The sequence below is a fragment of the Ambystoma mexicanum genome, chromosome 9 (assembly GCF_040938575.1).
Source record: "Ambystoma mexicanum isolate Mex_15411 chromosome 9, UKY_AmexF1_1, whole genome shotgun sequence".
Classification (NCBI taxonomy): domain Eukaryota; kingdom Metazoa; phylum Chordata; class Amphibia; order Caudata; family Ambystomatidae; genus Ambystoma; species Ambystoma mexicanum.
This window is the reverse complement of record NC_090931.1, coordinates 335626491-335639553: the sequence shown is the minus strand read 5'-3', so window position 1 is coordinate 335639553 and position 13063 is coordinate 335626491.

Sequence of the window (13063 nt, the reverse complement as noted above, 5' to 3'; positions counted from 1 at the left end):
TTGAGCTAAAGGCTACTCTCGCTGATGTTCCTATGATTAGTGGGATGCATATCCCGGTACTGAGTTATGTGGATGAGAGAGTTATAATGTGGCATTAACACCCCTTTCCAAGGGCTGGAACTGGGGGTAATGGCCCGGCAGTCCAAGTTAACGGCCCGAACGAAGCAAGGGTGGTTAATGAGGGCTCTGGGCCATTACCGCCCGTTCCAGCCCTTGGAACGGGATGTTAACGCCATTCGCACCCTGGGTTACCAAAGCGGTAATCCGGGGTGTTAAAAAAAAGTATTTTTATTTATTGAACAGGACATTTCACGCGTCCCGTTCAATGAATGAAAATACTGATCCAAAAGATATGGGAGGCCTGGGTGGGAGGAGATGGTAGGTCGCGGGGGAGGCAGCCTGCGGGTTCCGTGGAACGTAGGCTGAGTTTATAGGTTCAGCCTGCGATCTGCAGAACCTGATTGGCTGCGTTTCCCACCCAGGATGCCAATTGCTGAAACGTCCAGAAATCTGCTTTGATTAATAGATATAGTGATTTTATAGAATCAGGAAGTTTAAAGGTTAATGCTACAAACTCCAAGGTCGTCGTTTACTCAGAATAATGTTAAGCTTGAACATGTGGACTTTTTCACTTACCTGGTTTTGGTATTCTCACATAATTGGTATGGGAGGGATCATGTGCACAAACAGATACAGTCCATGGCCCAAGCTTGTGGAGCTATCAACAGCAAAGTAAACTGTTTAGGGTATCAGTCTTTTTCAACCACTGTGAAAATCTATAAGGCAAAACCGCAACTGATTGCCAACTATGGTGCAGAACGTTAGGGAAATGAGGATGTTCACACTATTCAATTAAAGGAGGATACCTGTCTTAGGCGTCTCCTTAACTTCCCTTCCTCAGCTCCTCTTTTTTGTTTGCAATGTGAAGTAAATCAATCCTTTTGTTACTGATGAGCTCAGACTAAGGCTCATTTGTATGTGGTTAACCTTATAAACTAATCCAAAAACTATTTTATCCCAAAAAAACCCTTAAGACAATATCCTAAGAATGTTGTGGCTGAATTTTGTCTATAACTCTTTATTGAAAGCAGATGAAAAAAAATATTTTTTAGGAATCCAGGCACTGTGTTGGGTTAAGCAGTGGGGCATTAAAATCTATATGGGACGCTGAGAGGCGGGAAAAGAAATTGCTCAAATACTCTGATAGAAATCAAGCTACTATCTCCAATTTAGGTGGAAGGATGGAGTACCTGGACTGGACTGTATCATGTAGGGGCAGTTCCCTAATAACGCGCTTTAGATTTAAGTTCTTGCCAATCAGTCAACAGATTCTTTTCCCACTGTTTAGAGTTATGGGTATTGGGAAACTCAAGTCGGACTTGTTCTACCTATTATTGGTCCAGGATATGGCTGGTTCAGTTCATCAGCACTACATTGCCTTAAGGTTGAGAAATCGTTATGTTACTAATATATCGATTTTGTAATGTTCACTCTCAAAATGTATCCTTAACAGTATCTGATTCATCTTATTGATGTCGAGTTTATCTTTTTTTCCTATGTATTTTTGACTGTTTTTCTTTTCGGTGATGTTTTCACTTCTGCTGCCTGTGCACTCATGCTGCCGGTGTGTGGCACTAACCCAATTTCTTTCTGTCGGGGGTGGAGTGGTTACTTGCAATAACTCTCCCTATGCAGCAATGAACCCTACCTTTTGTAATCTAGGCTCTTCCATCCCCAAACTACCCTTAAGGGATTTTACTTGCTTTTAATGTGCACATCATATTTTTGCAGTTGGGTGTCAGTGGGGGAGAGCCAGGGAATCGACTAGATTGAACAAATAACTACATGCCACTGAGACACCCTTTTTCCAGACCCTTTTTAGCCCTATAAAAATCAGAACAGTCTGGAGGAATGGCTATGGGAGCAAAGGACTAACCCGCTGTTGCTTAGGCGCACATTGTTTTGATAATAAGCAGAAACAAAGCCCTTGAGTTGGGTCATGAGGGCTGAGGTGTTCAACCACCGACTTTAAGCACACTTAATTTAGTATTCTTGCACAGTAATTGTAGTTTTAGCTTCAGAGAATAAAGGCAGCTTTATAAGAACCAGAAGCAATGTGATGTAAAGAGCTGGTTTAGCATCTGAACCTGACATGGGCTAATTTGAGATGTCTTTAATAATCTTTCACTGGGTTATATATCTGTGTGGTAATGACCTGCTTTTTGTCATTCTTTGATGCAGGCATGCAGCTTGTTGTCATGGACGATGTGCATACAAGCAATAAGTAGGTTCAGTGAATATTGCTGATATAGCTGCCTGTAATACATATGACTTTTTGCTATTTCTTCTAAAGCAATATGTGCTGTAAAATTCACCATTCGACAAGGGGAGGAGATGGCCTGCTACTGGCTCAGCTGTTGTTTGAACAATGGAAGCATTTAATTTAGATTTAGCACTTGGACAATACAGTAACATCTTTAAAAATATGCTCTGGGATGACATACTCAAGGAAGGGGAGCTAGAATGGCAGAGTTTGTGTGGGTGTCCCACAAAAAATAAACACAGATTAAAGAACTCAACTTGTGGCTTTAGATTTAAGAAAAGCCCGCTTTTACAATAGGTGGTCCATCTATTCCTGCTGTCTGCACCAGGCCGGAAGAAAGGAACACTAAGTAAACAAAGGGACTGTTAAAATGTGATGCCTGGACGGTCAAAGTAGCACCTTCAAGGCTGCTGAAAGTATCCGTAGGTAGATGTGTAGTGAAGAGCACATTTAGGGGGCAAAGCCCCGAGTGAGGCGGGCTTGCCCCGCTTTTCCCCACTCTGCGGACACCTGTCCTGCCTGCAGACCTCTGCCAAGTAGAATTACCCCAAATGCTTTATCAGACTGACAGGTGTCTAGGATAGTTATTCTCTTCAAAAAAATTGCACAGCTCAGACTGAGTTCAACACCTTCACCTGAATCCTGGGAAGCCATGCTAACCCTGCAATTTGTCAGTAGTTAGGTGCCAATAGATCCTGAGAAGCTTTTTGAGTAACAGTGTTAAGATGGATTGCTTCAATGCTGCAGGAATCACCAGCTGAGTCAGAAAGGGATTCACAAAATCAGTTGCTATGAGAGGCACTGTTAATCACCCTGAGCTCTTGCAGCAAAATCAGGAATCATATATTCCTAATTTCAAGATGGTTTAAGTGCATAGTCCTCAACTCACGTGCCTCTGGTGGATGTCACCCATCACAGAGCAAGTTCACACACCTATCAAGCCCCTTCCCTGCCCATACAGCTCTTTGAAGCCACAACGAATGGCAGGAGGCTCTATACAAATATCAAGTAATATAACATACATTTCAATGGGATCTCACCCGCCAAAGGAGAAATCTGTTCTTTCACTTGCCCTGTAAACTCAAAAGGCTGAGAGGTATCTAAGTGACCCGAGCAGCAAACATATTTCAGGAATTGTAGTGGGGCGCAGTCTAAAGGTGGGCTCAGAAACAGATCCCATGCCTGAGCATTGCATAACATCAGGAAATATCGGGATCTCATGGAGAACAACCGATTGGCAATGGCGTGTGTAAACAGAGAAGGTGGACTTCATTCAACTTGTTAGCATGAGTGGTTCGTCAGTTGATTTTTTGAGTGGAGAGGAACCAGATCTGCCTCTCAGCAAATGACCTTCCTGTGTAATTGAATATCAGTGTGATGCTTTGGCCAAGATTATTCTCTCCTCTCGGTCCCTGTCAAAACATGTTCACACATATGTCCCAGAGATGTGTGGGTTCCTTGACTGGACCTTTTTGCTTCCCACAGGGATTGTCACACACTTCTCTACTGTGAAGGTGCTCAGACCTTCGGGCATGGACTGTAGACACCCCTTAGTTTCAAGGAGTTCTTTTTGCTTTTCCTCCCTTTCCCCTGAGCCTCAGGTCTTTCTCGAGATCTGGTGGGAAGCAGAACTAGTTATTCTGGTGGTGCAGAAAAACCTGAGTCACTGATTCACTGGACTTCTAAACCTGGCCCAAGCTCAAGGTTGTTGGATCCCTGTCTCCCTTATGCCCATGAGGTGGTCTATTCTCCCATCTTACTGCCTTTTCAGGCTGTTTATGTCCGTGTCTTCGCTTTTATGCTGTCGTCCTTCACAGATCCCTCCCTTTGAACACTTACTGGAGGTGGTATTAAAAAGGGTTTCCTCAAATACTTTCTTCTTAGTTGCTCTCACTTCTGTCCAACAGCTTGGTCAATTGGATGTCCTCCTTTGTTGGGAACGGTAGCTAGGTATATTCTTTTTTAAAAAAATGTTTTTATTTATTTGCATTGGCTATTAGACAAGCCTTAAGCAATAGTTAAAATAAAAACAGGATACAGAAAGCAAAGAAAAAAACAGAACCCAAACAGCAACGTAACTACAATAAAATACATGCTATGGCATGATCATCCAAACATTTATACAGTAAATTATTATTTGTTTAAAATCCATGGTAAAAATATCTATATACAATCTGAATGAGATAAATAGCTAATTTACAAGTTTATCGTTTGTTCTCTTGGTGTGTGGGTTCAGCAATATCAAGTTTTTGCAGGGCCATTTTCCAAATTGAGTGCGCTGCTGATGTTATTACTACTGATTCAGAAGAATTTAGAGTGCTCCAAAATTGGTCGAATAGAACGTGATCTATATCATTAACCAATGAGCCACACGGCTAGGTTAATTCTGGATTTTCTGGTCTTCTGCCCTGTCCCTCTGTTCTCATTTTACTTGTCCCAGGAATTGATTCTCCCTACCTTAAATCCAGAGAATCTTGCCTACAAATAGTAATAGGCTGCTTTGACAATGTGATTCCAGATAGATATACCAGAGGGGTGGTTGCATTCTGGCATGAAATCAGGTGTGCATGCACACATGACATTTGTTAGTCTGCCACAAGGGCTTCCCTTTTACATTTTAAGGTTTGGTGTCAGCCTCTGAGTGAGCAATTTCAATACCGTCCTGTTTTCGAATCTACTAAATTTTGCCCCTCTTTGTTTATTAAGAAGTATTCAGCATACACATGTTTTTCTGTTTTGATTCAGAGACTGAGCACCAGGTACATTGCCATTTCGTTAGCACTGGAACAAGGGAGTGGGATGAGGAGGCAATGCCTTCATTACATACAAGCAATTTTTCAGTACTCTGAGGCCTACCTTCCTCATAGAGGTCCTCTTTTCCCTCTGTCTCTCCTGTACCATGGCCATTCTTTTGTCCTTATGTATGATTGATAATGCATAGGAGGAGCCTATTTGTAATCCTGGATGAATGTAGCCTTGGCAGTCAACCAATGGCTCTCCAGGTGTTTTGAGCTAGGACTCTTGTGATCCTTCATCATTGACTATGCAGGATAGGCCTGATGGGAGTTGTAGTCTGAAACATCGCGAGAGCCAAAGGTTGCAGATCCTTGCCCTAGCTGGATGATATCCCGGCAGGAGAGGCTTCTTTAAGGTGCCACGCTGATAAACAAAACATTTGTTTTTACCTATTGCTTGGCATGCTTATTGCTTGGCATGCTTCTCCAGCTGACAGAATGTTGGGAATGTCATGTGGAAGGGTAGGACTTGGAGTAATGAGGATTACTGCTAAGTACAGCAATCAGGGCATCCAGGAGATACCCAAATATTTGACAATTAAAGTTATTGATTGCCTTTTCATGTCCCTAATGTTATTTTAAATCCCTGGATATGCTAATCAAGCAATAAAAAGTGTACGATGGCTTTATTTGAATTGTTACCGAAAACATAGGACCCAACTCTATGGAGGTTGGAGGTTTTCGCTCCTCCCTAACCCACTTCTGAGAAACTATTTAGGGGCACCAAGTCCCTATGGGAGCATCAAAGCTAACATCAGAAGGACACATGCTACACGCCCATTCAGACCAAAAAGTGCCATGGGCATGTATGTTCGTCCTAAATTCCCATAAGGAATCATTGTAGGCTATGCCCACTCCAGCAGTTCAGTTAAGCTGGGCTGGCAATTCTTTCACAGCCCATTCACTTTGAACACTGTTTATTTAGGACTGTGGAATATACAGCAGGCAACATATTGGTCATTAGCAGTGGTATCTACACTTCTGCTCATTAAAGTGAAATTCCCACATTGCCATCACAGTAAACACTAAATAGACTGAATCACCATTTATGTACATTTTGTAAAGCCATATAGTTCTTTTCCAGGCTCTCATTGGGCTTCCCATCCTGAGCCATATGAACATACCACGACCCCATACACAACTTGTGAGCAAAAGACTATTGGAGAATGGGCTCCTTCAGGTCGGACTCCACAGGAAGAACATGGAGTCAAACCAATATTTCCCCAATACTCGACTAACGGACTCACCTTTAATTCTCCTGCCACCAGACACTTAAAACAACTCCCCCCACACCCAAACATGGCATCTCATGCCTATTTGTTCTGTCAACATTAATTAATGGAGCTGTGACAAAGCTCACTCTTTAACTCTATCCCACACTCCCACCTAAATATAGACTTTACATTACATAACATTATATAGGAATGACTTTAAATGGTATTTATATCATGCATCACAAACATGAACCATAGCGACTTGAGAGCCCAGATGCACTGCAGAAATTGCTATCATAGCTCCTGATTTTCGAATTTATACCAAGCAGAACCACAAACTAAAAGGCCCCCAGATGCCATAGCAACTAAATAGCAACCCGGGATAATTGAGCTCCCGGGACAAGCACATATTGACTCAAATAAACAAAAAGGTTTTCACAGACTTGCAGTAAGTAAATAAGTTGGACAAAGCCTGAATCTCTAATGGTAAAATATTCCACAAAGTGGGGGCATGAGAGGAGAATCTGGAAGCCTTGCAGTGAACAGCACAGATATGACACCTGTTGCCATTTGTTTATTTTTTTAAACAACTTTATTTAAAAAACACACTGCTTTTTTACACAATGTTGACAGGCATCAACTAGACCGCAAATAATACTCTGCACGAGAGCGCAATTATACAGATGATTACCAACAGCATAGCCTGATTAGAGTTGCCATAAATATCAGCCCAATTAGGAATGTAATGATTGGCTGGTCCAGACACATCCCCCTTAGTAACTTAAGGTTCTGACTCAGTCTGCCCCTTCAGGCCCGCCAAGTAGAGTGGGAGAGCCGACCGTATGTCCTCTGGTGGCTGATGAGGTCCGAGAAAAGTTCCAATAGTTAACTTCCATGTTGCAACTCCAAATGAGATACCTCAACCATACCTCAGTCAATGGTGGAGCCTTGTGGGTCCAGGCTAAACGAACTGTACAATTACCCAATGAGAAAGCCTGCACGCCCCCCAAGAGGCAGACCAAGGGCTCGGCCAGAATGGTCTGGCCCTGTACCTTGTTAATTTCACTGAGGGATTCAAGCCAGACTTTTATAATGAGTGGACAAGACCACATCAGATGAACAAAGTCTGCCTTTTCTTTGCTGTGCTTAGGGCACTGACCACTGTATGAAGGATCACATGTGGTCTGCCTGGCTGGAGTAACATACACCAGGTGCAGCACTCTGAGGTGGATCATTTGATATCTGGCGTTCAGAGACACCTTGCGAGTGTAGAAGCATGACCTCTTCCACGTATTCTCATCGATTACAACCCCCAAATCCTTCTCCCGTGCAGCTTTGATTCTAACGTATTGGGGGAATAGGGTGTCTTGTGCCATTTTGTACAATGTAGAGACTATGGGCCTCATTACGAGGTTGAAGGTAGCCTTGCCGGTAAACACGCATTCGGGTCCAGCACCCATGAATGGGCAATTACCACGCTATTCAGGCCCAGCCAGACCCGGCAATTGCTCTTTCGCGGGTGCCGGGCCCGGTACATCCCCATTGCCATTTGGGAATGCGGAGGGTGGTAGCACCGGTACCGTTAAAAACGGTACCGGTGCTACCATCATGTTCTGCTCGCGGGTGCCGTGATGGCCACCAGGTCAGACCTGATGGCTGAAAGGGCACCCGCGAGCAGAACTCCTAGTATGGCGGTACAGTAGCAACAGTGCCGGTAGGGATACCGGTGCTTTTGTTGCCTTAACGCCATACTTGTAATGTGGTCCTATGTGTTTGCATTCCACAGAGACCGCAATATATTTCAGCAGGGAAGAAGGCGTGGGCTTGACAAAGAACTACAGGACCCAAATGCAAATGTTTTCCCTCATACAATGGTATTGAAACAAGGACACAAGTTGATGCCCATCTTCTCTATATACTGCTGTAACGTAACAAAGGACGTGCCCTGGAACATGTCGCAAAAGTGGGCTATAGCCCTCTAGGCCCAGGAGTTGGCGATTCCCTTATGACACGCTAGTGCTTGTTTCACCCACAGACCAACTACTGGGGCGTACAGAAGTTCAACGTGTATGCATCTGTGTAATCTACCCCAGGAATCAACTGTGCAACTGACCGTGTCAAATTTACACCCATCCCGACCTTTAGCAGGAAATTATTATGGACTGGAGAGGGTAAGAATGTTCAGAGGTCTGCTCTGCTCTAAGATGTGGATGTGGTAAATTGCCGGGCATCCAATAGGATGCAAAGTGGGCTTGTGTTGCAAGTTAACAGTTCTCCATATCAGGGGCAGCAAGTCCCCCACTGCTTGAATGAGTGGATGGGAGGCTCCTCCCTGATGCAGTGGTTTTTGGGATGTCAGGTCAAATGAACCAGAAGGGAGCGCAGCTGATTTAAGAATGCTCTACCCGGGTACACCGGAAGATTTTGAACAGGTACAGCATTTTGGGGAGGATAAGCATTTTGGCCTGTGATATCTTCCCTACATAGAGATTGCAAGAAGCACCCACTTTTCAACTTTATGATACAGAGCATCAAGTGTTTGCCTATGATTGTCTCCCAGTAACTGCATGTGGCTATGACTGATAGTGGTACACAGGTACTTAACTGGACTCGTTTCACACCTGAAATCGCCAATATTTTGGAGGGAATGAGGTGCGATTGGTGAGTGGGAACAGTTGTGACTAAGTCCAGTTAATCCTCAGTCTGGAGTATTGCCCAAACAGGTCCACTTCTTGCGCTAGAGGGACAAGGTTCAACTTTGGGTCCTGTACATAGAACAGGACATTGTTATAGTAAAGAGAAATTATTGCCCGCACCCCCTATCGCCAGTGCCCTACCCGCTCAATTAGATCTTATTTTATTAGCACGGGGTTCTGTTGCGATTGTAAAAAGGAGGGTGACAGAGGGCAGCCCTGCCTAGTGGCCCTTCCCCGGGTAAAAGAGTCACTCCTACCACCCAGAACCCTGACTGTAGCTGACAGATTTTACTGAAGTAACCATATACCATCAAAGAAATATCTGGACAGCCCCTTAGTCTATAGAACCGAGAACAGGTATTACCATGACAGGGAATCAAAGCCCTTTTCTGCATCTAAGAGGGCGATTACAGCCTGAGCCTTGGGCTCTATCTGCACTAATACTGCAAAAAGCCTGCACAAGTTTAGGGAGGTTGGTCTGCCGTGGAGAAACCCTGACTGGTCCAAATGAATAAGTGGTGCAGCGTATTTCAGCAATTGGGAGGTCAAGACCTTTAAAAACATTTTAGTGTCCTGGTTTATCAATGATAGAGGTTCTTTTTAGTCTTAAGAATCAATGTTAGAAGTGCCTCATTCATCAATGGGGAGAGGGATCCAATTGCAAGTGCTTCTTCCCATACCTGTACAAGGTGAGGGATATTTCAGGTAGAAATTCTGCATACAGGGCATTTGAACCTGGAGATTTTGGAGTCAGAAGTGTGATATGTAAGCCTTGGGGTTGGTCACCCTAAGTTACCTGGTGGAACCCAGAGGTGGACCCCTTGCTCACTGTGCTCAGAGAGGCACAACTCCACCTGATGAGGCCCGACTGGGCCGAAACACGTGTCTGTGGTTGCTGTTGGCACGCTTGTTCAAAGGAGGTTTGCCAGGCATTTAGGTGCTGGACTGCCTTTGTGGGCGGGATAAAGACTGATATGTAAATGGTCATTCCTCCTTTGTGAAAAGTACAGCGAGCAAAAAGGGATGGCACCGGACTCTCAAAGTGGGTAAAAACCACAGAACAGGTTATCATGCCATGTTCTTTCTAGAGAGGGGTACCTGCTAACCTTTTTTGTATGTAAGCCTTCATAGCTTGTTCGGATATTTGGGTTTTTGCTGCGTACAGCTCAGCGTAGTATCCACGCACCGTCTCGGTTATTGCCACAGGAGATGTTTGAAGTGTGCCCATGTCGTCCCTAAGGGCTGCTATTTCCATGACACTACGCTCACCCCTTACCAATCATGCCAGGGCCTGGCCAGGTCTATTGATTTCGCCATGTTTCCATGCAAGTACTGGGCCTCGAGGAAAGCGCACCTCTCTTCTGAAAGACTGAACTGATCAAGCTTATCCTTGAGTGCGTGCGGCTCAGATTTATCGTTGGTATAATCTATATGAAGTTCAAGCACCTTAATTTCAAATTCTCGATTGGTCATTTAACGCCTCACTGCACGCAGAACCCCAGTCTCCGTGCCTATGCACACCCCACGAACGTGCAACTTGAAGGCTTCCCATATTGCAGCCATGCACGGAGTGGAGCCCAGTTTACTTTAGACAACGTGGAAATTGTGCCTTATAACTCCCCTTTAAATGCCACGTCTAGGAGTGACAATCGTTTGAACCTCCATAGTGGGGGATCTCTGGGTACGTTAGCAAATTCTAGGTTGCATTTTATGGGGGAATGATCAGAGTGGGTCCTGGGAAGAAGAGTGCACGAGAAAGCTGTATGCATCAAAGACGGGGAAGTAAGGAACAAGTTGATGCAAGGGTAAATGTCATGTGCTGAAGAATAGACTGAGTAATCTTATGAGTCCCCAGTGAGCATGCGCCATACATCTAGAAGATTGAAGAGGGACATAGTTCTCTGTATCTCACGTGCTGCTAGTGCTTGAGTTCTGGCTTTTGAACTAGAGCGGTCTCTGACAGGGCCCATTATGGTGTTGCACTTGCCTGCCCATATTAGTTGAGTGTCTGTGTATTTGAGGCATCTGTTGGCCAGAGCCAAGACGAATCAGGGGTTGTCTATATTGGAAGCGTTGATAGCCACAAATGTAATTCTTTCCCCAAACATAGTGACACTGAGTATTACAAATTGTCCTTCTCGGTCAGCTTCCCATGATTCTTGGCTAAATAGGATAGATTTGTGGATAAGCATAATGGCTCCCCTCGAATTCGAAGAGTAGGAAATCTGGCTAATCGGACTGGCCCCGGCCCCTTATAATACGACTCCTGGATCATAGGTATTTTAGCTCCCTGTCTTTCACAATATGCCTGCACTTTCCTCGCTTTGATCACATTATTGAGCCCATGGACATTCCAGCTGATTATAGTGCAACGCCCGCCTACAGCTCCCTTGATTTATATTCAATATTCACACAAAGAGCTAGCAAGAAGAAAGATCCCATGCAGGTCACCATCCCCATATACCAAACAACAGCACTGTAGTCATTTTAAAACAAACCCTCGTAATCCTGTACTCCCAATAACCCCAAACTGTGACATGACCGCACCCTCACTGCCCAACCCCATCCAGCAGTGTCAATCCCATCCACAATAAACACAAATAGTGGGCTGCCGGCCTGTGGGGCATCAAGAGACAGCAACATTCCTCTGCAGGCTGGAGGATCAGCGCCCGGAGATGTTATATCAGTTAGTCAGAAAGAATGGATCGCTATATGCATGCCGAGGAATGTATGGGCCAACAGCTCAGGAGCTTCTATGCTGCATGTTAAAGGAGTATCCAGAACGTTGTGCTTCCAGCAGGGAGCGCCGCTAAGGAATAATGCTGCTAAAGTGTTCATCCAATGGCTGAAGTCCCCAAGGCATCCAGAAAATAATGGGCTTCCTCGGGCATCATTAAGAAGTCAGTTTTGTTGTTATGCACCCCTCACAACCTTGCAGGGAACAGCATGGTGTATCTGATGCCTCCGTCTTGGAGCTTCTGCTTGACTGCAGCAAATGTCTGACAAGCCATGTGGGTGGCCACAGTGAGGTCTAGGTCAAAGGAGATTCAGGCTTCTCCGTGCCTCAGCGCTTCCAGTTCCCGAGCACGGCACAGTATGGTGCCTCTGTCTCTGCAATTCAGCAAACAGACTATTACAGATCGAGGATTCTGCCCAGGTTTCTGCACCAGTCGCAGCGATCTGTGAACCTGCAGCACCAGAAACTTCTGGGAGAGAGGAGGGTCCTGAAGGACTTCCCTGATGAAGGATTCGATAAATGCTTTCATCTTTCCAATTGCGGAGAATTCGGGAAGTCCGTCAACGCTCACTTTGTTTCTGCAGGTTCTCGTCTTGAGGTCCTCACTCCGAGCTTGGACCACCTTCATCTTGGATTGCAGGTGCTGCAGAGCGCATTGTGTTTGTGTCTGTCATCTTCCAAGGTACTAATGCAGGCTTCAGTCTCGGTAATGTTGCCACTCTCCTTCTCTACGAGCAGCTGCATTAGCTGGACTTTGCAGACTAGGCGGTCAAGCTTGCCATTGACTGAGTCGAAGCCTGCATTCATCTGGGATAGAATCAAAGCAATATCTGAGGGGATTGACTGAGTTGGTGTCTCTTCGGCCCTTCCAGGCGAGAGACCAGGGGCCTCTGCATGGCAGTTTTCCCTGCTGCACCCCCAGTCATCTCCCTGCAGCCCCTGTGGGCTCCGCAGCAGCTCTGTGTGGCTTGGAGGGGAACTGAAGTTGTGTCTGATGCCTGTTACCCTTAGCCACAGGAATCTGCTTCAGCTCGTCCAACCCCCTTGGCACTGCTTCACTGCGATGAGGCCCCTTGGTGGTCTGTCCACTTGTCCCTAAATAACTGTGCCTCTGGGGAGCAGAGGTAGAGGTGGCAGCAGGATCCAGTTCGGCGGATGGCAACAGGCACCAAAGTCATGGCACATGTGGGTCACCTTGTTTGGTCCCAGAAACAGGAGTGCCTCAGCACTCAGGGTGGTCCCCAAGCTCTTGTCGGCTGCTCTGCATGGTCGCAGGCCACTTATAGAGGCAGCATGCC